The sequence below is a fragment of the Stenella coeruleoalba genome (genome assembly GCF_951394435.1).
Source record: "Stenella coeruleoalba genome assembly, chromosome: 4".
Classification (NCBI taxonomy): Eukaryota; Metazoa; Chordata; class Mammalia; order Artiodactyla; family Delphinidae; genus Stenella; species Stenella coeruleoalba.
Window position 1 is genome coordinate 127569885 of NC_137149.1, and position 26657 is coordinate 127596541.

A 26657-nucleotide genomic window follows, 5' to 3' on the forward strand; every position below is an offset into this window, starting at 1 on the left:
TTTAAAAGCTAAGAGCTCCCGTCCTACAACTTAGTGGATTTGTAACCAGCTGTGAAAGGGCACAGGCAGGGATTCAATCCCTTAAATGCAACCTGAGCACACACAATATATAATTTTGCATACAGCACCTTGAATTATTTGAGCGACTAGGTAGGTGACATACATAGTAGTAACCACAAGGTCAAGGGTGTAATGGTGAGCGTAGTTATTGTAAGTTTTCTTTTTGTGACATGGCATCAAACATGTCAAGTTTGTACTTCTATTTTCATGCCAGCTTTTCCAGGAAGATCTTCATGGAGACAGGCATGAGTTTGAGGCAGGTGGTAGTTGCTAATAATAGTAATTATTGAATGTTTTCAATATGCCATCTCTGTCCTAAGCACTTTATACTATTTTATTTAATACAGATGAAGCCTCTGTGTATAGCTCTCTTAACTGTTATGATCATTCCACCTTATTGATGAGGAAATAGGACTCAGAGGTGTATACATATTATTATTATATTATTTTTATGAATATTTGTGTTATTTTTTACTATAGGACTTTTAAATTTATAATATAGCAACAATAGAAATATATTAGAAAGGCAGTGAGGTACAGTGGAGAAAGTAGATGGTTGGTAGAAAATCTTGATTCCATTAATTAATCTTGGTCACCTCACAACGCACAGTAGTAACAGCTGTTAAATTCGAGTAGGTCTTCAAAATCTGCAGGTTTTTTTTTTTTTTTAAGTTGCTTTAATTCTTGCTTTGGTTTTCTCCTTGAGTGAACCTGCCTACTGTTCTGTCCAATGGAAGCTCTTCTTTTCTCCTTTTCTATTTCTTTTTCCTTTTGTTTGGCCTCTCATCGTAATTCTGCTGCATGATGGGTCGAATGGGATTTGGGGCTGAACTGAGAACCAAAAATAACGTGGCTAACACTTCCTAAGGGAAACCATATTCCACAGTAAATTCCTCTTCTTTTGACCCTTATCAGAGTTGAAAGTTAGTTCAGCCAAATTAAGGATTAACAAGGCTTTAGTTGGATAGTTTGAGGCTCTCAGTTACTAGCTAAATGTCATTTGGGGAAACTGCTCTGGCTTCCACGAAATCTACATTTTCATTCATTCATTCATTCATCCAGCTGTGTAACATTTAGTGAAGTCTGTCTGTCTGGAGCCAGTGCCATAGTGGGTCACAATGAGTGTCACTTTCCATGCAACCAGGGAGCTATGCAACTGAAGGCAGGAGACTGCTGTATAAATAAACACGATATTCAATATGTTGTAGTAATTGCTTTATAAGAAGCACACACTCGTTAACATGAGGATAGGAGAAACCTTGCTATATTCTGAGTCAAAGAGATGAGGAAGCCAATACTGAGAGAAGGATATTCGAGTTGAGCCCTGACAATTTTGAAAAGTACTCTGTTGATAATTGGTGATTTTCTGTCTCCAGTAACAGTGTAGCAGAAGGTGACATGAGAACATGATATCTCAGGGGAGACTCTCATTCCCTAAGCTTCGTGTAACTTTGTCCAGCCAACGTAAGGCTGAGGGTTACTGTAGAAACAGCATTTAATGTCCAGAGGGCCTGCTCACGATGTCCACATGACGGGTAGAAAATAACTGCACAGAATTTTGAAAGAAGAGAGATGGTGCTAGGCTTTGGCAATGTGGGAAAGACTGGAGGAAGAGTGGGATTTGAACTGGACCATACGCAGATAAAAGGCTAGCAGAGATTCCAGGTCAGGAAACACAGCAAATAAGAAGGCTGAAGGATATTCCAGGTTGGGAAATACAGAATACAAAGGAAGGAAGCAACTCTCCAGATGAAGTTGGGCGACAGTGCGAAGACTGGCTTTGCTAGAGTCGAAAGGTTAGCTGTAAACAGCTGGATATGATGTTGGAAATAGATGAGTTCAGATTTTGTAATATCTTAAGTGTCACATTAAGGCATTTGACATTGATGAAAGTACCAGTCCGAGAGTTAAGTGATTTAGGTTAGAATTATAGCTCTGGCCCTTTTTAGTTGTGTGATCTCAATCATGTCTCCGAATTTCTCTGAAGTTTACACCTATAAGATGGGGATAATACCATTTTTCCTATCAGGATGTTTAAAGTAATCAACTAAAAGAATATATATAAAAGTATTTTGTAAATTATAGAATTCTATGCAAATAAATAGATATATGCATAGTCAAGAAGTTACAAGTAGAGAGACGTGAGACAGTGGAGAATGTAAATTGTCAGTGGAATTCAAGATGGATTTAATGAGGAGGAGATTAAAGTCAAGACAGCAGGTGGCAATGGCTGCGGCCCAATATGAGGGCCTCTGTTCAGAAGTCATTTGTGGCCATTCTCAAGCTAAACTTGGTCAAACCATGATTTAGCACAAGGGGTCTATAATGGTATGCTAAATCCTGCCCCCCACACACATCTTTTTTACCAAACTAATACGGCTCAAGCCAAATTTAATAGATGGGAGTTTATAAAAGATGGATCCTGAGAGTGAGAAGGTGACATATGTTTTTCAGCACAGTAAAGTTTAGAAACAGGCTGGGGGAGATAACCTGTCTCTAGTCAGGTGTATGATTGATTTCTGCAGTTTTCATCCTCAGGCCAGAACCCTGATAGCCTGCCTTACAACAAAGTTCTCCACTATATTATCTTGAAGAACAAAGAATTTCTGCCCACCTACGTCAGAAGCAAGCCATGAATAGATGTGGGGTCTTGGGCGTGGAAGAGAGGGAAGGGTTTGTTAAAAGAACAAAGGAACTGGGTAGCGCAAGATTCAAGCTAGAAAATAGAAAAGGAATGTTTTCTGTTAAGGAAGATGGTGGCCATGTGTGTGTCCTGAGGGCCCAGGCCATGCTGAACTACTCAGAAGGGCAGACCAGATAGACTGAAGAAGCCACTTCTGGATCCCCATCCCCTCGAGGGCTCTTTGTGGATTGGCGTATAACACTTTACTCTGATGTGACAGTTAATTATTCTTCAGGTTTCCACGTGTGTGCTTGGCCGGCCGTTCCATGGGGCCCTCTCCCCATTTCTAGTCACTGGTACATAAATATGCAGTTCTCCTCTGTGGAAAGCAAGAGGGTACAGAGAGCAGGAAAAGGGGCAAATGAACCAGATGACAGAAGAATGTTTTTGTTTTGTTTTGTTTTGTTTGGCTTTACCAACCCTTTTTTTTGTGATAAAGAGCTTAGTACTGAGGTTGGTATTTCTATTTCCCTTCCTCCTGCCGTAACCAGGGGTTTTGGGGTAAGGATTGCAATAGGTAGAGACAGTTGTGGGGAGTTGAGGGCCACATCTTGTGTAACCCACCCAAACTAGCCAAGGTGCCCTCCCTGCCACTGTAATGCTTTAAAATACATGTAAGCATATATATATATATATAAAACATATAGCATGTACATATATAATATTAATATAATATATAATTCAAATATATATCATATTATGTATTATATTGTATCATAATATATAATAAATATATAATGTATAATATATATGTAATATACACATATAATAAATGAACCATATATAATTATATAATATTATGTAAATACGTATATATACATATATTTACATTTATTGAGTACCTATTCAATGCTTGTCAGCCATTCATTGAAAATTTACTTAGTGCCAACTATGAGACTCACAATTGTAGAAGGTAAGTGCATATTATCTCTTTCAATTTTACAATATAGAAAAGAAAGGTACAGGGAGTATAAGAATGTGGTCTAAGGTCAAAGGGCTAATAAGAGGGGGAATTGGAAAATTCTCACCCAGATAAAAAATTCCATACTTAAGAAAATCTCAAATCACTAAATCCTCGCTTATTTGTCTGTATTTATACTAATCCTACAAGTGAGGAGCAGAGAGGGTCTTTCTCTATAATAATAATCACATGCAAATTTCTCACCTACTTGTGCTTTTGCCAAAATATAGTGTTGTGGTTGTGAGAAGCAATGTTGTATTTTGATGTCTTTCCAACTTCCCACCAACTCCTCAGTATTGCTAAGATATTGCGTCCCATTGCTACACCAGCATCAGTGTAACTTCTCACTTATTCCTGGAGGAAGCTTCCGGACGGGAGATACTCCAGAGCTTGTCTGCACAGGTACACTTTGCTCTCAGGCCTCCCTGGGCGCCACATGTGCGTCAGTGCCCAGCACCTCTCAGGAGGCTGGAGGTGGCATCATTTCCTTACAATCCAGCTGTTGAGCAGAATTTCATAGTTTTATGTGCCAGTGATATAGATCTTTTTAAATCTATTGAATTCAACAACAGGGCAGTGTGACAGCCCATCTTCAAAGACAGGACGGGCTTTGGAAAGTGAAGATACAATTAATGGAACCTGTTACTGACAACCCAAGAAAACGAAATCGTCAGTTTTGTTAACTATGAAGCAGTAATATATAACTGAAGCATGTAGAAAACGCCTAAATATTTCCAAATTTATTTTCCAATTTAACTATCCTGGTATAAAACAGAAAGCAGTTCATTTATTCATTCACTCATTTATTCAATTAGTAAATGATTACTGAATGTTTTCTATTTATCAGGCACTATTAAGCACTATTTATCAACATAGCCTTTAAAAGTACCACTTGGCTGAAACATACATCTATGTTTTCTTTAACTAATTGGTGTTCTCTTTACTTCTGTAATAATGTGATTTGAATTAACTTTTTGCCGTCCCTTTGCCAAAATCCTCAAAGTGTCACTTTATTTACTTCCATGGCTGTTAATAAAACTTACTTTTCCACTTGCCAGGCCAATACTTTCAATCTCTAGAAAGGTGTGAAACAATATTTCTTTGATTTTTTTAATTGCAAGGAGATAATTATACTACTTATGTAAAACATTTATGAAGAATGAGCACATGTGATAAGAATGGAGTGTTGTTATTAAATAAAACTCACAACAATGATTCTTAGGCGCTTATGATTATATATAACCATTATTGGCCTACTGTAAACATACATGTTAATCAGTGTATGTGAATGGTGGTTAGCTATTTTCCTTTACATCATCACATCAGAGTTTGCTCAGGTTAACCAGGTTGTAAAGGTATGGGGACAAAATGAAAAATCAGAGGCAGGAAGAGAAAGAAAAGATGAGGAAGATGGGAGCTAGGTGGATCTGAAGCTTTTCTGGATGCATAGTAGGTTTCCAACTGGGGATGTCAAGGTCCTCTCCATCTTCTCTCCTCCCCCTCCTGCCCCACTTTGCATTCTTCCTTTTCTGGGAGACAATGTAGGACTGAATGAGGACTCCCAGAAATTTTTGGTTAGGCGGGTCGGGCTAGTGAAAAGATGAAAATTTAATGGAAGCCAAGTAGAAAAGCAGAGGGAGTTAATTACAAGGTGTAACTTGAGAATAAGGGAGATCTGATCAGGGACTTTTGGTTGTTACAGGTTGGAAGAGGATATGTCTTCCTTCAGGGGTGGTGGTGTGTGTGATGAGATGTAGAAAAGAGAAAAGAGGCCTGAAATGAAAAGAGAAGGAAGTACTCATTAGCAGTCAGGTCACATGTGCTGCATATATGCTACAGGTGGTGAAATCTATGATTAAGAGTTCATTTGAGGTCTTTAAAAGCATTTATTTATATGCAGAAATGTTGAAGTGACTTATATTGTTTAAAAATGGCTAATACGTTTCTTTTTCTTTTAAGTAGAGTTTAAAATGGCTTAATCCTAGAGTATCTTCTGAGTTTCCTACCAAGTTTAGAATCAACTTAGATCCTGCTTTCTTGGAGCTTATAGTCAATTGCAGGGTACTGAGGCTCCCCCTCAACTCAAATGAGCTCCAAATTACTTTTGCCAAACTTTCAGTTTGTATTTTATCCCCGCTGCCAAATTATAATACTTTAAGAAATGTTAGCTTTATTACTTTTTTTTATTATTTATTTTATTTTATTTATTTTTGGCTGCTTTGGGTCTTCGTTGCTGTGCGCAGGCTTTCTCTAGTTGCGGTGAGCGGGGGCTACTCTTCGTTGTGGTGCGCGGGCTTCTCATTGCGGTGGCTTCTCTTGTTGCCGAGCACGGGCTCTAGGCGCATGGACTTCAGTAGTTGTGGCGTGCAGGCTCAGTAGTTGTGGCTCCCGGGCTCTAGAGCGCAGGCTCAGTAGCTGTGGCGTATGGGCTTAGTTGCTCCACAGCATGTGGGATCTTCCCGGACCAGGGCTCGAACCCGTGTCCCCTGCATTGGCAGGCAGATTCTTAACCACTGTGCTGCCAGGGAAGCCTTCTATTCCTTTTTAATGAAAAAAGATTTGCAGTAAAATATTACTTACTTAATTTTCATAATGCATTGAGAATTTTCAGCAGGTAAAGGAACGAGTGTAAGAGGGCTCTAAGTTAATTTGCAAATGAGTATTCAGGGATTAAAAAAAGAGACAGACAGAGAAAAGTCTGAGGCTCCTGGGATGTGGTTGTGGTTGTTTAGCAAGAGAACATATTAATGTCATTGGAAATTGGTTCGTGATTTGGTATGAAATGAAATACATAAAGAAGCAAATGTGTTTTCTTTCTGTTCTTTCACAGACACTGAAAAATGATGGGACTTCTTTAGCATATATTGTAGTTCTCTGCAGGGAGACACGAATTAATTTTTTCTTAGTTTTAGGTAGTCCCTACTTTTTTGTACTTTTTTTTTTTTTTTTTTTGCGTAGAAGGGTCTTATTGATTCTTATACCTAGCTACTCACTCAGAACCATAAATGTTGATTTTATTTTCCTACCTATATATTTCCAATATATATAGAACATTTTTATATGAGAGGTGGCATGTGTTTTATACACATACACACACACACACACACACACACACACACATATATACACACACACATACACACACAGTTGGTCTAATCCACTGTCTCTAGTCGCTGTATTCTTCATCATCAGTAGTGGAATGAAAGCATCTTTCACCATTTATGTCGACCTATGTTTTATATGAGAGCTTTTCAGGGAAGAAAGCACATATTCCATGAACTACAGAGTACCAGAATGTGAATCTGGATGTCGGTGCTAGCTTTGAAATTAATCTTAGAATATAATCCTCTGTTTTTAAGAATTACCTATATTTTAGAGAACTTTTTATAACTATATAGGAGAGAAAGGAAGCAATCACTAGCACAGAGTAGTGGTAAAGATCCTCTTATTAACTGATTCGAACCTGGCTCTTTTGCTCACTTTTCCCATTTGTAAAATGGGCATGATGACAGTGCTCACAGCATAAGGTTGTTATGCAAATTGAGTGATTTAATATTTACAAAGTACTTAGATTTGGTATGCAACACTATGTGGTTGTAAATAAACAAAAGCAAATAAATCACTCCTTGAGGGGTTGGGGATATCCTAAAGCATACATAGGAATGTGTATAAAGCAATAAAAATCCACTATTATTTGCAGTGGTAGGTATTTTGCAGGTTAATTTGCTGTTTATTTTTGTGTATCTTTCCCTAATAATGTGGTATTTTGGAGTTCTTGGATCCTGATGTTGTTCCAGAAACTTCTCTTTCTACTTTTTCTCTTTTGAGTTTGCTACATATTGTAAAACCTGAATATGGCAGATGGCTTACAATGCCACATAAGAAGACGCTTTTCCAATTATGTTTTCATCAGGCAAACGGCCCTGCTGTGATGGGAATAAATGGTTATGGCATTCCTATGAAATTGATATTGTCTGTTCCAGAGGCTATAGGATTGAACAAACACTGGTCAGAATTATCCTTCATCTTTTCCAAATGTAAGGTCAAAATTAAGATAAATAAAGGAAGATTGTGTAGTTTTCTCTTTCCTTCTTGCCTCCAGTAGCCATCTAGAATTTGTAAGACAGAGGGACAGAATGTGTGTGTGTGCTCAGTCCCATGTAATACAAAAGTACTTATTCACGCCCAAATACAGATTAAAAATGTAGGTGGCATATTTAAATAATTCATTAAGTTGCTCTTTCATTCATGTAAAAAAAGTAGGTAAATATGGCAACCATTTAGTTTAAGTTCTAGTTTCAGCAGAACAGTTAGCTTTGAAAAGGTCAAGACTACTGACCTAAAAGTATTCATAATCCTTCTGCAATTACCATAGTAATTTGTTCCATATGCCTATGAATTGTTTCTCAGAGTTGCTGGATTATCACCTACTGAGAAGTTCAAAAATATCTATTTGGTATTTTTTCCAGCTGAGAAGCAATTCTGCCTCAATCCCGAGTAGCACTGAATTCTATGCTGAAGTATGTCTTTTCAAATAATATCATCTTCAGTAGCAGTTAAGTATATCTATGATTGTCTAGCAAGATTGTTTAAGTACTCCTTCTGCTCTTAATACATCAGTCATGGGAAAGAGACCATTGGTTTTGGAGAGCTGTCACTTTCGAGTGTTTTTGGAAAAATCCATTAAGTGCCCAATTTTCATTAACTTCTTTGGCATGCTTAGAAATGTACATGATATTACAGAGAGAGAGAAAGGGCATGATGATTGATAGCAGTGAAATCCAATGTCCGGGTCCTTTATTTCTTCATTTAGTTATTGTTTAAACATTTCTGAAGCCCATTTTTATACGAGGCAAAACAGAGTTCCTGCAAGCAAGCCAGTTTCTGGGTGATTCAAGCGTTCAGGTAATGCTGTGGGGCAGACTTTGGACCTCGGTGACTCACGAGAAGCGAGGAAGGTTCAGATCGCACAAAGGCAGGGCTGAGAGCCAGCTTGAAAATGAAAGAAACGACTTGAGCAAAACAACTTCCTTGGTAAGATCAGACTGCTCCTTCTCCGTGTAATTTCTTATTCTACCCAACAGCAAAAAGAAAAATAGAAAAGGAAAAGGGAAAAGAATAATCAAAACCAAACTAAAGTCAGAGACAATGAAAGCAGAAAGGTTCGGTCCTGAGCTTCCAGTCTCTCCCATTTTAGCTCCGGAAGTGTAATCCTTTAATTGAAGCTTTGCTCTGCTCCTGAGCATTCAACTGTTACTAACAGATTTCATGGAGTGTCTATTTTGGAAACAGGGTTGTTTTAGGCAAGTAGTGTCTTAAGTAAATTTGTGTTTTAATTGCAAGAAGGTAGAGTATGATTTGAGAGTACCCAAATTGGAAATGGTTTTTATTCCTTTTCAGGTGCATAAATAAATAAACAGCAATAATGAAAAACCTTTCTTAGAGTATGTAATGAACTGTGGTTGGAGAAGGATTTAAGAATGTGATTACTTTGGCTGTGGCAATGTAAGAGAAGAGCTGTGTTTATGTAGGGGATATGCCTTTCTGTGTGTACTTTTCTCATGTGTATATATTTATTTCATTGTTATTACAGGTATCAGAGTAAGAAAAAAGTATTTAATGAGAATAAACACTGATTTCAGCAATATAGTCATTCAACCTTATAAAGTATTAGTTATAATGAAAGTTTTTTCTCGGTCCTGCTACCCTTTCTGCAAAGAGGAAGGGAGGCACTCTGCTTCTTTTTGAGTCATCACCTGCCTTTAACGGAAGGGTGATGGGCGGGGGGCGGGTGGTGGTGGGGAGTGTAAGGTGTGGGTGAGGGGTGAGTAGTGGGAGGGTGGGATTCTGGGCTAAACAGCACTTCTCCCACCACCGGGAGGGAGCTGCTGGAACAGCTGTAGTGAGTGATCAGCAAGCTTTGCCTGGGTCCTCATTTCTGTCGAGGCTAAGTGATGCCCTAGACTCCAACGGATTGAGTGGTGGGTCTCCTGCCCACCCTCAGGGCTGACCTAGGTTATGTTGCTCCCTGTGGATTCAAATATATTCAGGGAATGAGACTCTTCTTCAATGTAGATATTCAGGATGCAACACTTCTGCCAACTAATCCAGAGCCTTGAAACCTAAAACTCTAGCTCCTCTCTGCTCTTAAAACAGGTGGGGACTCTGTAATGGCCTATATGGGAAAAGAATCTTAAAAAAAAAGAGTGGATACATGTATATGTATAACTGATTCACTGTGCTGTACACCTAAAACTAACACAACATTGTAAATCAGTTATACTCCAATAAAAATTAAAAACAAACAAACAGAAAACAGATGGGGAGAGCTGGTAAGAATTCAATTGCATATACCAGGAACTTTTCCATCTAACCTATGTATAAATATTCGAATGTGCAGGACTAGATAATCTGAGTTGTAACATTATAGCACTTGAGTGGGTGATGTCTGAGGTTGACTAGGCTCTTACTGTCAATCAACCGATCGTTGAAAGTCCTAGGAGGCTCTGAATATGGTCTTTACTTTTGTGTAAAGCCCAGTGGGACTCACAAAAAGGGAACTTCCCTTATTCCTTTACATTTTTTAATGAGTGGCTTGTAATTTTGCACATAGCCTGATTGTGCACTTAGAGATCGACAGTTGCTGATGTTTGCAGTTCTTTTGAATCCTTTGGAGAGTCTTGATGTACACAAAAATTCCCATAGGCCACAGAAACTTCTGAACTTGAAAGAACTGGGTTTAAAAACTGGTTCTGCCCCTTACTGGCATCGTGACACCGCACAAGGTACATGTGCTCTTCAAACTCAGTTTCTTCATGGAAAATGCACCCGTTCGTACATGCTATATCTCCTTCCTGCACTGCAGACTCATCTTGCCTACTACCTGCTAGACATTCTCTTTAGGATATCCTGGTGATGCCTCAAACATTTGTCCCAAATGGAATTCCCTTACGTCTCCTTCCATTGACCCCCCTGCTGCCTAGACACCCAGGTGCTCAGTCTAGTAATAGGGACCTTCTTTTCCCTCCTTCTCCAGTCCCTTCACATTCAGTGAGTGGAAAGTTAATTTTGATTTTTCTTCCCATTATTTCTTGGCTTGCTCTCCTCTTCTCCATTTCTAATACCAGTACGCTAGTTGAGGTTATTATGACCATGTGCCTGAAATAATGTAACAGATTCCTATCAGGCAGAGATGCTTTCCCCAGCTTTCATTTCCACCCCCTTCATTTTATATCTTACTCTCTGCTTGAGACACAGCTGTCATCCTGTCATTTTCTTCTTAAAAGTCTTTCAGTGCATCTCTGTGAACTGAATCAAGGCCAAACTGAAAGTACATGGAACACGTGAGTGTACCCTAGTGTGTCTAATACTAGGTCGACGAGGCTCCGGCGATCGATACATTTTCTCTAAGGTTTCCTCATATTTAAGTTCAGGTTTTACATTTTTGGCAAAGATGCCACAAAGTGAGGTTGTGACCTTCTCAGCACATCAAATCAGAAGGGATTTGATGTCGGTCTGTTCCATTACTGAAAATGGTAACTTTGATCACTTGGTGAAGGTGATGTCTGTCAGGTTTCTCCAGTGCAAAGTTACTGTATTTCTTTGTATTTAATAAAGATCTTACAGAGAAATAATTGGAGAGTATCTAGTTAGCTTGTTATTTAAAACACTGTTGGCACTAATTTTAGAATCCTTTGAAGATTCTTGCCTGAGACAGTTATTACTGTGGGGTTTGCCAAATACTAGTTGGAAATTTACAGTAAGGAAAATTTTACTCCATTCATTTATTCATCCATTCACTCATTATTTATATTAGTATGGGCAAAGGAACTCATTTTATTCCATGGCTTATAATGTGTCACAATCATTTTTTTTGTTGTTCAGTTTTCCCAGATGTGGCCTTTGGGAGTTCCCTTCAAGTTGGCTCCTGTATCTTTTTAGAATTTCTCTTTAAAACACTTTGATATTTTCTGGCACCGCAAGACATTTTAGGCTCATCTTGCACTTTTCCTGCCCCATTCCTGCAATCAGCTGTTTCTCCAAGGACTAGTAGTTTTCTTTTATTGGAGCATGGTGTTTAGAAACCAAGATTTGGGCAGTGAATCGGCTCATTGGTACTGGGGTATCACAGTACCTGACCAACACTCTTGAAAATTGTCAAGGTTGTGAAAAACAAAGACAGTCTGAGGACCTGTTTCAGATTAAAGGAGACTAAGAGAAACATGACAACTAAAGGCAAAGTGTGATTTTTGGTTGGATCCTGAACCAAAAAGGACATTAGGGGGGCAATTGGAGAAATTTGAGTAAGTTCTATAAATTAAATATTACTGTGTATTATATTATAGCCTTATACATATTTATCTTCCTGTAATGGTCAACTCAAAATAACATGACCATTCACATTATTATTGATTTAAAAAATATGTATATGTATAGCTGATTCACTTTGTTATAAAGCAGAAACTAACAAACTATTATAAAGCAATTATACTCCAATAAAGTTGTTAAAAAAGAATAACTCAAAAAAAAAAGAATAATTTAGATCTCTGCAATTGAAGAAACTGATCTAAATTAGGGACAGGATATTCAGAAGAGAAATAAAATTATACTTGGTGTTCTAACTATATCATTTAGGATTTTTGAAAGAAATGATCATGTATACCACAAATTATCTAATTAATCTCCCTTTGATGAACATTTACATTGTTTCAAATTTCCCCAGCTATTGTGTAAGTCTGTATTAACATATTTCTACATACATTTTCAAACATTTGAAAATCTCCTTGGTATACATTTCTTGAAGGTTGGTTAAATAATTTATGGTACAGCCATAAGCAATATGAAGTCATTAAAAATTATGATATAGATCAGCAAACTATAGCCTATGGGCCAGATCATCCTTGCTTATTCATTTACATATTGTCTAAGGCTACTTGCATGCTACAGAGCAAGGACAGAGTTGAGTAACTGCAACAGGGACCATATGGCTCACAAAGCCCAAATATTTACTATTGGTCCTTTGCAGCAAAAGTTTCCCAACCCTGATATGGATTATTACATGCAGAATGACAATATTCTGTGAAAAAGACACATTTTATTACATATATTATTATAGATCCGTATATATATAATTTTTTCATTTTTTAAAAATTTAAGTATAGTTGATTTACAATATTATATTTGTTTCAGGTGTACAATATAGTGATTCAGTATTTTTTTAAACATCTTTATTGGAGTATAATTGCTTTACAGTGGTGTGTTAGTTTCTGCTTTATAACAAAGTGAATCAGCTATACATATCCATATATCCCCATATCTCCTCCCTCTTGCATCAAGTTATTACAGAATAATGGCTATAATTCCCTGTGCTGTACGATATAACCTTGTTGCTTATTTTTTTTACACATAGTAGTTTGTATCCTTTAATCCCATACCCCTATCTTGCCCTCCCCCCTTCCCTCTCTCCACTGGTATCCACTAGTTTGTTTTCTGTATCTGTAAGTCTGTTCCTATTTTGCTATACGCATTCCCTTTTTAAGTTTTTTAGATTTCACCTATAAGTTATAACATACAGTATTCGTCTTTCTCTGTCTGACTTATTTCACTGAGCATAATACTCTGTAGGTCCAACCACCTTCGGCAAATAGCATAATTTCATTCTTTTTTATGGCAGAGTAATATTCCACTACACACACACATGTGCGTGCTCATGTGCATCTTCTTTATCCATTTGTCTATTGATGGACACTTGAGTTACTTCTATATCTTGGCTATTGTAAATAGTGCTGCTATGAACATTGGGGTGTGTGTATCTTTTTGAGTTAGTGTTTTCATTTTCTTTGGATATATACCAAGGAATGGAATTGCTGGATCATATGGTAGTTCTATTTTTAGTTTTTTGAGGAACCTCCATACTATTCACATAGTGGCTACACCAATTGACATTCCCACTAACAGTGTACAAGGGTTCCCTTTTCTCCACATCCTTTCCAATATTTGTTATTTGGAGACTTTTTGCTTATAGCCACTCTGAAAACGTGTGAGGTGATATCTCATTGTTATTTTGATTTGCACTTCTCTAATAATTAGTGATGGTGAGCATTTTTCAAGTGCCTGTTAGTTATCTGTATGTCTTCCTTGGAAAAATATCTATTCAGGTCTTCTGCCCATTTTTAACTGGGTTGTTTGTTTTTTTGATACCAAGTTGTATGAGCTGTTTATATATTTTAGATATTAACCCCTTGATGGTCATATCATTTGCAAATATTTTCTCCCATTCATTAGGTTGTCTTTTTGTTTTGTCGATGGTTTCCTTTGCTGTGCAGAAGCTTTTAAGTTTAATTAGTTCCCATTTGTTTATTTTTGCTTTTATTTCTTTTGCCTTGGGTGACAGATCAAAAGAAATATTGTGTGATTTATGTCAAAAAACGTTCTACCTATGTTCTCTTATTGGAGTTTTATGGTTTCAGTCTTACATTTAGATCTTTAGTCCATTTTGGGTTTATTTTTGTACATGCTGTGAGGAAATGTTCTAATCTCATTCTTTTATGTGGAGCTGTTCAGTTTTTCCAGCACTATTTATTGAAGAGACTGTATTTTCTCCATTGTATATTCTTGCCTCTTTTGTTGTAGATTAATTGACCATAGGTATATTGGCTTATTTCTGGGCTCTCTATTCTGTTCCATTGATCTATGTGTCTGTTTTTGTGCAGTACCATGCTGTTTTGATTATTGCAGCTTTGTAGTATAGTCTAAAGTTGGGCACATGGAACTTACAGCTTTTTTATATTTCTCAAGATTGTTGGGCAATTCAGGGTCTTTTGTGGTTCCATATAAATTTTAGCATTATTTGTTCTAGTTCTGTGAAAAATATCCTGGGTATTTTGGTAAGGATTGTTTACATCTGAAGATTGCTTTGGGTAATATGGACATTTTAACAATATTAATTCTTCCAATCCAAAAATATGGGATATCTTTCCATTTCTTTGTGTCAACTTCAATTTCCTTCATCAGTGTTTTATAGTTTTCAGAGTATAGGTCTTTCACCTCTTTGGTTAAGTTTATTCCTTGAAAGTACCTAGGAATTTATTCTTTTTGATGTAATTTTAAATGGGATTTTTTGTTTTTGTTGTTCTTCCCCTCCTACCTGATTCCACGTGCATCTTTCCTACAGCCTTGATTTTACAGGAGTCTTTCATCCAATTTCCAGTTCATTTTCAGTAAGAATTATTCCACATGTAGATATATTTTTAATATATTTATGTCTGGGGAGTGAGTTTCACATCCTCCTATTCTGGCCATCTTGATTGGTCTCCTGTATATATATAGTTTAAATCAAAAATCCTATTAATTTAAAATTAGTTATGGACAGAGAGACTCTGCAAGGTTGTTCACCAAAGTTCATAAGTAGGTCCTTTTTTTGGTACATTTTTATTTATAATTTTATGTATACTTTGTGCTTTCTTAAAAGGGTTGTATGAATTCTGTTTTCTCATTTTTACTACAAGATAACTACTCAAACCACACTCTTCAGTCTTCTGCACCCAAAATTGTAGTGAAGCGAGAGCACAGTGATTACAAGAGACTTCGAATGACACTTAATTTTTAAGTAGGGCAACCACTCATTGTAGTTTGCCTGGAACAGTGCTATTTTATGGCTACTGGGACTACAGTGTCATTGTAGCCACATTTTTCTCTTAACTCTGTAGTAGATCTTCCCAGCCTCTTAAGCTGCTATTCATCTTTTATGTGTCCTTTAAGTGTTTCAGTACCTCTGGGTTCTGCCACTGGCCTGGTCCCTTCTTACTCCGATCAATCTCACAGGAACTCCCCAGAACTCTCCCAACTCCCATAGTTTAGTTTACATCTATACACTGATACCTCCTAAATGTGTACCTTTAACTTCCAAACCAGTGCTTTCTGGACATTTTTAAGATATTTCAAATCTAATTTAATCCAGTGCCATCCTTGACCCTTCCTTTCCCCTCCACTTGCATTTCTTCAATCAACAAAAATCCCTGGCAATTTAACCTCCTAAATATTTCACACATTGGTTTCCAGTTTTTACTATTACTGTCCTATTTCAGATTTTCTTTTTTTTCGGTACACGGGCCTCTCACTGTTGTGGCCTCTCCTGTTGCGGAGCACAGGCTCCGGACGCGCAGGCCCAGCGGCCGTGGCTCACGGGCCCAGCCGCTCTGCAGCACGTGGGACCTTCCCAGACCGGGGCACGAACCCGTGTCTCCTGCATCAGCAGGCGGACTCAACCACTGCGCCACCAGGGAAGCCCTCAGATTTTCTTATCCTTGCCTCTTTCACTGAATGCCTTCAGTTACCTACCAAACCTCAGGCAGAAAAATCAGTCTTAAATGCCAACCTGAACGAGTGCCTGAGTCACTCTTTTTCTTAAAGCACTTCAGGAGACTTCCCATTGCCTAGTGACATTTTTTAAAGTGTGGACCATGTACAATCTACATCAGACCCTCCTGGGTTATATATTAAAAAGGCAAATTAAAAAAAAATTGAAGCCCGAAGTCTGGGGTCCATTACAAAGTTACTGGATCAGAATTTATAGGTGATTGAACCCTAGAAATTTCTGTTCTTACCACCACCAGATGACTTTTATGTGCTTTCATGTCTGAGAACTACTGCTGTCCTAGGCCTATATCAAGACACTTCCATCCAAGGTGTTTATGAGACAGTCCAAGACCTTCATGGTCCAGTTCCTATTAACTTCTCTAGTCTTATTTCTTGCCATTTCCTAACTAAAATTTTACATTCTACTAATGTAAATTCCTGTATCTTCCTGCTTCTACCTTACTGTTCAACTTCTGTGTATATTTACCATTCCCTGTGACTGAAATACCCCTTTCCCCGTACTTCTCCTGGCCCACTCATAAGTAAATGTCAAGTCCTCACTTGGGTATCTGTGCTGCAAGTCTTCCTGGCATCTCAGGATGGACTGTGCACCAGAGAGCTCTGTCTCCTCAGTGCACTGTTACTGGGCTTTGTCATTGCGCCTGGTGCATAGTTCATCCTTAACAATGGTTTGGCAAATTAAGTTAATAATAGAGTTCTGTGAAGCCCCTTAGAGTATATGGATTCTATCCACTGTCTTTTGTTGTGTGACAGATCACCACAAAATTTCGTGGCTTAAAATCACCACTGCTTATTTAGCTCATAAGTCCGTGCAGTTTGGTCTGCAATCAGCTAGGTAGTGCAGTTTGGTCTGCAGTCAGCTAGGTAGTTAACTGGGGTTACTCCTGCGTCTGCGGGGAGCTGCTGGTCAGCTAGGTGGCTCTGCCGCTAGGATTGGCTTTTTGTTGGCTGGAGCAACGGCAGTTGCTGTACCATGATCTCCTCAGTGGGTAGAAGGCTCAATCAGCCAGGATTGGGGCTTGTTCAAATGGAGATGGCAGGTTCTGAGGGAGAGATAGAGAGGTTTATTCTCAGAACTGGGAAAATATCATTTCTGCCGCTTTCTGTTAGCCAAAGCAAGTTAAACACCAGGTCAAATTTGAGGGTGAGCAAATAGACTACATTTATTGATTGGAGGCACTGCAAAGTATTATGGCCATTTTTGCAATCTATTCCATGGGTCTATGTATATGAATTGATGAATACCTTTTACAATGTAACTATAAACTGGATTATAATTTTCTGTCACTGTCACTGCTCTTGCCTTTTCAATACCCTTATTTCTTTAATCTTCAAACCATTTTATAGCCAAATGTTGATGCTTCTTTTCCAGTTCTGTCACCTAGTTCTTCTTCAGTTAGCCTCTTCCGGAGTACCATTTGCATCTATTCATGAACAGTATAAATAAGCATGTACCATTTAGTTAATTACTTGGATTTGGTTTAAGTCTTAAAATGAAGCCAACATTCCCCAACACAGCAAACAACAGACTCTAAGTATGGAAATGGACATGGCTGCCAGTAAGAAAACATACCATTCCCGTATCCTTGAATGTATCCTGAATCCTTTCATTTTTAGCTTTACTGCCTTAAAAAATTGACAATAGCCAGCTTTCGTTCTGCCATATCAGCTGACATATTTTCTGTTTTGAAAGGGATATTCATCTTTCTGCCTACTGGAGGGTCCCTTCACTGCTAAAAAGAGCTTTCTTTAAAGGGCAGAGCCATCTAAGGTCAAGTCCGTTGGCCTGCGTACTGGTAAGGACAGTTACGCTTTGAATTAGAGCTCGTGCTTTGAACCCTAGCATTCATCATTAGAGTCTGCACCTTCCTTTCCCGATTTCCATGGTTCGTCTGGGAATTTTAACCTCCTTGGCATTTTATTCCCTCCCCAGACCTTAGAAGGAAATGTAGCAATATCGAACATTTCCAAATAACCTAAGGGAACAGCATGGAAATTATCAAGCAGGCTTTTCAGTTTTCTACCATAGGGACTTTTTTTTTTTTTTTTTGGCCTTAATGCCTCTCTAATTTTCCTCCTCATGGATTCTGAATTAAACTCTCAACAATCCTTGATATTTTATTCTTAACACAAAAACGGATTTTATGCAAGCACTTGGGAACTGGACAATTCTGCTTCCGAAAAGCAACAGAATTTCCTTCTTATTTTTGAGGGCACCTCGGTCACCAGAGTTTCCCGGTTCTTGGTCTCATCAAAGCTTAGCATCCAAGCCTATCATTCACTGAGGGGAAAAGGTCCTAGAATTTGCTTTGTGACCTGGGATCTATGGGATGTAAGTGTGTGTTACAAAACTCAATGCATAAAGCTGCTACTTTTGATACAGTCTGGTTCATGGAGAGATGGGATTTAGCTACCTGTAATGAGAATTTGATGTGACTGGAAATTGAACAGAAGCATCTTTTTATTGAAGGTGCTGAGCCTTATAACAATCATTCAGTGGCAGAAGTTATTATTTTTCATATTACTTTTCAACTATAAAACCTTTCAGGGCCTCATCAGAAAATTCCTCTCCTTGTTCAAGCAACAGAAAACTTGGTACCTTTTTCTTTACAACCACATAAAGCAAAACAATGCAGTAAAACCCCTCCCCCACCACCCCTTTAAAAACTGTCTCAGTTTTTCTCTGAGTTAAAGATCCTTTTTTTCTTTCTAGGTCAGAACTGTCCTCTCATGAAATCTTATTTTCCTCTTTTTCCCCCCGTGAGAATCTCAAGGAGAAAAAAAGAGAGAGCAAGAAAGAGAGAAAAGAGAGAGAAAAAACAAATCTAGACAGGATGCTGGAGACTTGAAATGTACATAGAAACTTCTTTGAAAAAAATAATATTTTTTATCCTTTAGTTAGAATCTTTCATACAGTGTGTGCATAAAAAACATGTCAGTCTTTCAGCTCTTTAGAAGATCAGTACCATAAGAATCTCAAATTAGATATTTGAATTAAAGTTAGGGGAAAAGCATTCTCTTACTTGCTCCATTCACAAATCAACTTTAGAAACTTGAACAAGTCATATAGTTATTCTCCTTCAGTTTTTCTGTTTATAAAATGGTATCTATTCAAGTGAAATAATTTTGTGAATTGGTTTCTGAAGTATATTTTCATCAATTCTCTTTTTTGAGCAGTACTCTACTATATTCTTCCCCACCAGAAAATACATCTAGAGAAATTAGTGAGTAGAGAATATTTTTAATTTTTGGTCTTCTAGCAGATCTGATAAAAAATAGTTTAAGTTCTCATCTCCTGTATATTTGTGAGTTATATCATTAGTGAGCTTAGCTCTAACATATATATTCTGTAAATTTAAGTATGGTCTCATGAAATATTTTTCTCTGAAATTTATAATGCTGGTTCGGCAACCATTCCCTGGAGAACAACAGGTGATATTCAAAAGGTAGTTTTCACCAAAATGACAGCACCCAAAGTAAGGGTTTTATCAACTGGGGTGAGAATGATTTTTTAAAATCAATACTGGCATTTATGAGCTTTCAGGATTAAGAAGTATCTTAAATTCCATAGACAGGCTGCTTGCCTTGTTGTGCTCCTGCAGCCTCAGAGCGGAAGAAGGGAGGACCAGGTCAGGGCTGTCATTCTCGTGGGGGGCTAGGCGTGCTTGGAAGAGACACGTGGCTGGAGCAGGGGAGGGTTTCAGAAGATGTCTTTCAAAGGACAGGCTTCTGGTGTTGAGGATTAGATCTTGCCGGAACACTTCACTTCTGTGGTGATCTCAGTAGAGACAACATTGCTTGATAAACCCCCGTTTTGGGAAAGTATAGGAGACCTATTTGATTACTTGTACTTCTTGCTGCTTATCTGATGTGAGTGGACGAGGCTCTACAGAGTCCATACCCAGAACGCTGTTCAGACCAGGCACATCTGATGGACAGCATTACAGCCGCCCTAATCCTACTGTAGGGTTTTCAAGTGTATAAAAGCCTTGTCCGTGGATTAAATGTAAATAAATAACTCAAAGCTTTTTAAACACGTAATAGGAGGAAGAAGAGCAAGCAATAATAAAGGGTAATTCAGTAGCTTTCTTCCCTCATTATTTTTAGTGTCCTCTTGGCAAAATGTTCAGTTTACGTGCTAAGAGTTTAAAGCATCTCAATGCCACGTCTAGGTAAAGTAGTGCCGTCATTAATATATGAGTATTGAGTTGTCATGGGTTTGTCTGTAAAAGACTATGATTATAAGATTAAATATGTGTAGAAGTACAGGCAACACTCTAGAATTAAATCACATGATAAGACAGACACATATGATTTTACTATTTGCTAGTCTACTGCTGTATTGAAGCATTAAAAGTTGCTTTTAACAAGACATCCTTGCTGTTCTATGCTTTTGAATATTATACACAATTATCCATAAAAATGAGAGGTAAATCCTCCACTTTAATCTTGGTTCATTAAATACAAAGCAGACATTCAAAACTAACATGAAAAAAGTATTCCCCTCAAGCCACAAAAATGAAACAAAAACACACAAGAGTGAAATAAAATTGTAGCCTCACAACCATTCTCAGATACCTGAGGTTCTCAGCTTTTAACACACGCACTGTCATTGCATCATTCCATTAGTCCATATTCATTCCTTTTTATCACACTTATTGCAGATGGCTTTGCTTATTGTCAACTAAAAATGAGAAGCATTGTCACAACTTCAGGTGCATTAGCCCTTCGGGTAACATAACAATTGGGAGAATCCCAGAGCCACATCACCTGGAATCATTGTGGTCTGGATGTTACTAGCATTCTCAGCCTCCAGGTCTCCTGGCCTTTGGGCCACGTGGAAAAGCTGGGCTTCTCAGCTCCTTGCAGATGTGCACCTCTGGATAATGAGCTATGAGAATTGATAGTGTCAGTTCCAGCCTGAGGCTGTGAAAACTCCCTTGTGATCCTCTAGTCTGGCTTCACCTGCCAGGAAGTCAAGAAGGAGACTTGGTCCTGATGAAGCTTCAAGGAGGTGAGACCTCCTTTAGCCCAGGTCCCTAGTTCCTACCTAGAGCAATTCTTTCCCACTTCCCGACACCCATTGAATATATAGGAGAGGGAGGAAATAAACCTTTCTTATGTTAAGCCACTGAGATTCCCAGGGAAATTTGTTAACAGGAGCACAACCTAGCCTACCCTAAATAGTTCCTACAGGTTGAATAATTTCCTTAACTTTAGGCTTCATATTTAGGTGTATCAGTAATTGTTTCTAAAAGAAGTCCTACTTCCTCCTTAACTTTCAGTTTTCATCTTTCTTCTTTCCTTATTTTCTACTGCCAAAAGCAAATTGTGGTCAGTGTCTTATTTGGGCCAGGGTGATGAAACCTGGAAGATAGTGAGGGTGTAAAGAAAAGGGGGCAGGACAGATAAATACCATGAATCCAGAGGACGGAGCAGAGTCAGTCTAACTATCAAGGCACAGCAAGCAAAAGGGGCAACAAGTGACCGGAATATACGGGCTGGGCTCGGAATTTGGGGGTCAAGGTTGTGAAGAGGGCTCAGACAGAGGAATGAGGCCATGCTGTGGGCCCATCCAGAGTTTTGAGATGGCAGGGAGGGGGGAGAATTCAGAATGAAAGGCTATGACCAGTGCGTAGGATTGAAAAGGGCAAATATGGCTGCCTTGGTTGGTACCGTGGATGTGAGGCCAGGACCTGCCAAGGAAGCAGAGCCTCAGATGCAGAGGAACTGGGCAGTGAGGCCAAACCCAGCCCTGGACAACCGTGCCTCAAATGCAGGGCTGAGAAACAAGATTGCCTTTTTGTCTCCAAATTGCTTGTTTGGCGTTCCTTGTGGCTCTGGGGCCAGGGCCAGAACCTAGAAGGGGAAGGAGGGGGCTGAGCCCACAGATGAGACAAGAATCTCTGCAAGAACAGACATTAGAGATCACCACATGGGGAACCCTACCATTTCTGATGGACCTATTTTGGGGCTCTCAGTTCCATTTTCTATTTTGTATGGAACTTAAGTTATATCAATTCCATCTTATATTTCATCACGGTCAGTCCCTGTTACTACCTGTATAGTTTTTTTTACCATTTATCAGATACCTACAAGGACTCTTCACAATTTGGGGGTTTATATTTACTGTGACCACATCTATCACAGATTTTATGATGTCGTGTGGAACGTTAAGAAGGTCCCTTGGAGCGTGTGTCTGTCCTCCTGAGTGTCTACCCTGTTCTGCCACTGACAGCTGCCCATGTGACACCAGTGGGTCATGTGACCTCCCTGGCTGTTTCTTCCTCTGTGGAGGCAGTGGGTCTGTGTGTTTGTGGGAGGTGGTAGGCGTGGGTGGCCTTTGATGAACATCAGCGCCTTTGTGTCTCTTCAGTTCTCTGCAGTCATCCTCTGTGGTGAGTCTGCCTTTCACAGAAGTTCCATTTCTGGGAACTAAAGGAACTCGACACGCTCCCCCTCTTCGCCTCTTCTCGGCGTTGATCTGAACATCCAAACCTTAATTCAGCTCCGACTCCTATCCCTTCTTGATTTTCTCCTCTCCACAACTCTTTCTCCACGTTTCCCGTCAGCAGCCCTCCCCTGGCAAACTGCCAGCCTCCCTGCAGCTGTGTCAGCGCTCTGAGTGCTTAAGGAGATGTTCCCCCTGCACAGGCGAACCTCTCCAGGCAGCCTCTTTGAGAGCCTCTCCCGGGCTGAGCAGCTGTGTGGAAACCTGACATGGGCTGTGATGCTGCAGCAGGCTGGTTGCTGGCCCCTGGTGACCAGCCTTGTGTGGTATCGGTTTTGATGCATCACAGAAGGAGAAGAAAGAGCCCCTTCCAGCCCTGCATCTTCTCTCTTCTCCTGCCTGAATATATGGGGAGAGAGCGCGCAGGTTTCCCAGGTATCAGCTTAGATGATCGAAACTGCAATCGATACTTTCCCCTGCAATCTGTGCACCTCTTCAGGCCTTTCCCTTCTTGCCCTACCTGCTCAGCTCATCCTTCTGAGTCAGAGTGGAAATAAAACTGCCTTAGGTGATATAAAACATCTTTTCACCAGATAGCACATCAGCGGGAAATCTCCACATGCCTATCCTGCCTTCTTGTCAAAGTTAATTTATCCCAGACTGAGCTAATGGTCTTTCTCCCTGTGACCCTGGAAGCCTTTCCTTCCCCTGTGACCCCAGTTTGGTTGGTACCAGCTTTCTTCCCAGTCTCCAAGTCTTGGGTTCTTTTTTTTTTTTTTTAATACTTCTTTCCTCTTTATCCCTTATACCTAGTCAGACATTAAGTTCTTTCACCTTTTCCCCCAATTGTCTCTAATATTTGCCTTTTTTTTTCTATTTCAGTTACCATAAATCTCATCTACATCCTCATTTCAAAAACAGTAACTATTTTTCTCCAGTCACATACATGCTGGAGTCAGGGACCCCAGCAGCGACCTGCCTTAACGACTGAGGGGTGATGCGGTGCAACTCCCGCTTGGTCGGTGGCAGAGGGAACGGAGTCTGCGCGGCTAGGGAAGTAAAGAGGAGATTCTCGTGGGTCCTGTTCAGGAACTGCACTTTGACCCCATGTGCCTTTGTAGACAGAGCCCTCCCCTGGCTGGCTGAGGTCCTGGGTTCTGGCTGTAGCTGTGGCACTTTGCTTGTAAGACAAGGAAACTCTGAGCATCAGTTTCTTTACCTACCAGAGGTTGAAATTCGTGCCATCTCTACAATCCTGCCTCCGTGTCCCACTCAGGTCACCCACAGCTAAGAACTCTCTTCTCTCACTGAATAGGAAAAAATAAGTAGATGTCCTTTCTGCCAGTAGGCGGGAACATAGGAATATTTTTTTCAACCAGCCTCAAGGTCTTCACCCTATTAAAGCTGGCTCTGGAAACTATATGTAAGTCAACTGTAAAAGACCCATTTACAGCTAGTTAGTGTCTAATAAATACGTGAGGTAGACTACGTTGTAACCAAGCCTTTCAGAGCCTCCCTCCGGAAAGTCTTCCATGGATGCCCTTGCTCCCTACCTGACAGCTGCTATCTTTACAAATGTGCTTACGGGTCTCACTTGGGCTGCTGAACTAGCTTTCTAAATATGGTATCTTTGCCCTATTTTGTCAACCTCCAATTTGTCCTTGCCAGTGTGCCCAGGTGTCCCGGAGAAGTCCTGGTGGCTGCCCTCTGGTGGCTGAAGGAACTTGTGCGGGTGCAACCTCTTATCTTCTCTCCCAACCCCCCCCCCCCACCTCTTTGGCTTGATATGGTGGGTAGCCATCCTACAGCCAGATGTTTGGACTGTTTATAGCTTCCTTTTCAGTCCTCCCCACTTGGGCATGTTGAACTCTCTTCAGCTATACCTGGTACTACCTGGAGGACAGTGTTTAGAGGCGGACAGCCGCACCGGGCCCTTAGGACCACAGCACGCTGTGGATACCAGGAGGGTGCACAGGGATTCCTAAGCAAAGGGGTTGGGGCAAAGCTTCCCAGGCAGAGGAAGCAGCATCTGCTGAGGCTCAGAAGCAGGAGAGAACGTGGTGTGCTTAAGGCATCATTTTGCAAACTTCTTTTCGCCGTGATATCTGGTTATAAATAGGTTTTTTTTTTATCATGATGGGGTACACATATCATTGAAAAAAAGGTCTGACAAATAAAAAAACTGTGATGTGTTTTTCTTCTCCCATTTCCTTAAAATAAAATGCTGATCTTGACCAACTAAATTGTTTTCACACCTCACTAAAATCCATCAGTGAGGTTGAAAATACAAAAATGCCGGTTTAAAAGTCCAGACTGGGTGGAGCCGGGTGGTGAGGGGTCATGTGATAACGATAAGGCTGAAACGGAAAGCAAAATCAGATCCTGAAGTGCCTTGTCCACCGGATAAGCATGTCTATTGTTAGCTTAAAAGCCACCGAAAGCCATTGAAGGGTTTAGATGGTGGATACTTGGGGAGTGTGACAAGAGCAGGTTTGCATAATAGTCTTCCTGTAAACCGATTTGAGGGGGTCAAGAGTGGGTGAAGGTCACCAAAGGATACAAACTTCCAGTTATAAAATAAGTGAGTTCTAGGGATGTAGTGCACAGCAGGGTGACTAGAGTTAATAATACTGTATTGCATATTTGAAAGTTGCTAGGAGAATATATCTTGAAAGTTCTCATCACAAGAAAAAATTTTGTAACCATGTTTGTTGATGTATGTTAACTAGACTTATCAGTGGTGACTATTTTGCAATATTTACATATATGGAATCATTATGTCATACACCTGAAACTAATATAATGTTATATATCCATTATATCTCAATTTTCTAAAAAAGTTAAAAAACAAGAGAGAGTGTGGGAGACTAGGTAGAGGTGTTTCATACTATTCTAGGTGAGGAAAGACAGCTATCGGAGTAGGAAGTGATAGAGGAGATGGGAACGTGGATACTTTGAAGCTAGTGAATGGACAGAATTTGTAGGACTTACTGATGGTGGATCTGAAGGGAACAGAAACGGGCAAGGATGGCTGGGTTTCTGTCCGGTGGAATCAGGCTGATGGTTAACCCATTCACTGAGAAGGGAAGACTTGAATAAAAGCATGTGGTGGGTGCGGCTTTGTGTGGTCTTCTCCAGAAGCAGATACCAAGACAGTTTTAAGGGGTAAGTGGTTTATTATTTAGGAGTCGATCCCAGGAAACACCAGTGGGGAAGTGAAGAAGTGAGGCAGAGAAGGGAAGGTAGGCAATAAAAAGCACATTTCTCAGGGAATCTACCACCATGGAGTTCAAGAGCTTATGCCTGCTGGGGAGCTGTAGAAGTCAGCATGGAACGTGCACCTCAGGGTTACCCACCTGAAGGGAGAGGGAGCTGCAGTATTTATACCCCAGCTTCTCTCCTGTCAGTCATTAGTTGACTAGGTCTCCCTCAGACCTAACTATCAGAATCTGCATTTTAACAACATTTCCTGGTAGTTCACGTGCACATCAAAAGGTAAGGAGCATTGGGCTTCCCTGGTGGCGCAGTGGTTGAGAGTCCGCCTGCCGATGCAGGGGACACGGGTTCGTGCCCCGGTCTGGGAAGATCCCACATGCCGCGGAGAGGCTGGGCCCGTGAGCCATGGCCGCTGAGCCTGCGCATCCGGAGCCTGTGCTCCGCAACGGGAGAGGCCACAACAGTGAGAGGCCCGCGTACAGCAAAAAAAAAAAAAAAAGTAAGGAGCATGCTCTTGAGAGCCCATAGTACACTGCATGTGCTTGGTTTTCTGCCACAAGCATGCAATCTCAAATAGCCTCCTTACCCAGATTCTCTAAGAGTGATTTTAGAGTACTTTGCACAGCTTTTCTGTGACTGTGGTAGAAATCCCCTGACCTAATTGGTTGATGCTGAGTTATTGCTTCTCCTCTGAAATAGGCACCCCACGGTTTGGCCATCGTACGCTCCTGGTACAGAACCAGGGCAGGGATTTAAACGAGGAACTCAAACTGTCTATTGCATCAGAGTTCAGATGAACCTGATTAGGACTGAAAATAAAACCCCAGCATCAGCTTGGGTATCCTTCCCTGAAAAGTAGATAAGATGGACTCAAATCACTACTCCGTGTCCTAGCCTGTGCCCTCTTG

At 39.9% G+C, this 26657-nt stretch overlaps 1 protein-coding gene across 7 annotated transcripts in view; it reads left to right on the forward strand.

The window, feature by feature from the left end:
* INPP4B (inositol polyphosphate-4-phosphatase type II B) overlaps positions 1–26657 on the forward strand; it is a 717808-nt gene that overhangs the window by 216388 nt on the left and 474763 nt on the right. For 3 of the 7 annotated variants that reach the window (XM_079920299.1, XM_079920303.1, XM_079920297.1), the window contains exon 1: positions 8284–8738. The exons of 2 other annotated variants lie outside the window; for them this stretch is intronic. The gene's annotated coding sequence lies outside the window, so the exon portion shown is untranslated. Of the gene's footprint in view, positions 1–8281; positions 8739–26657 lie in introns of those variants that run through there. 2 more of the 7 variants (XM_079920305.1, XM_079920304.1) reach the window with 2 other exon arrangements.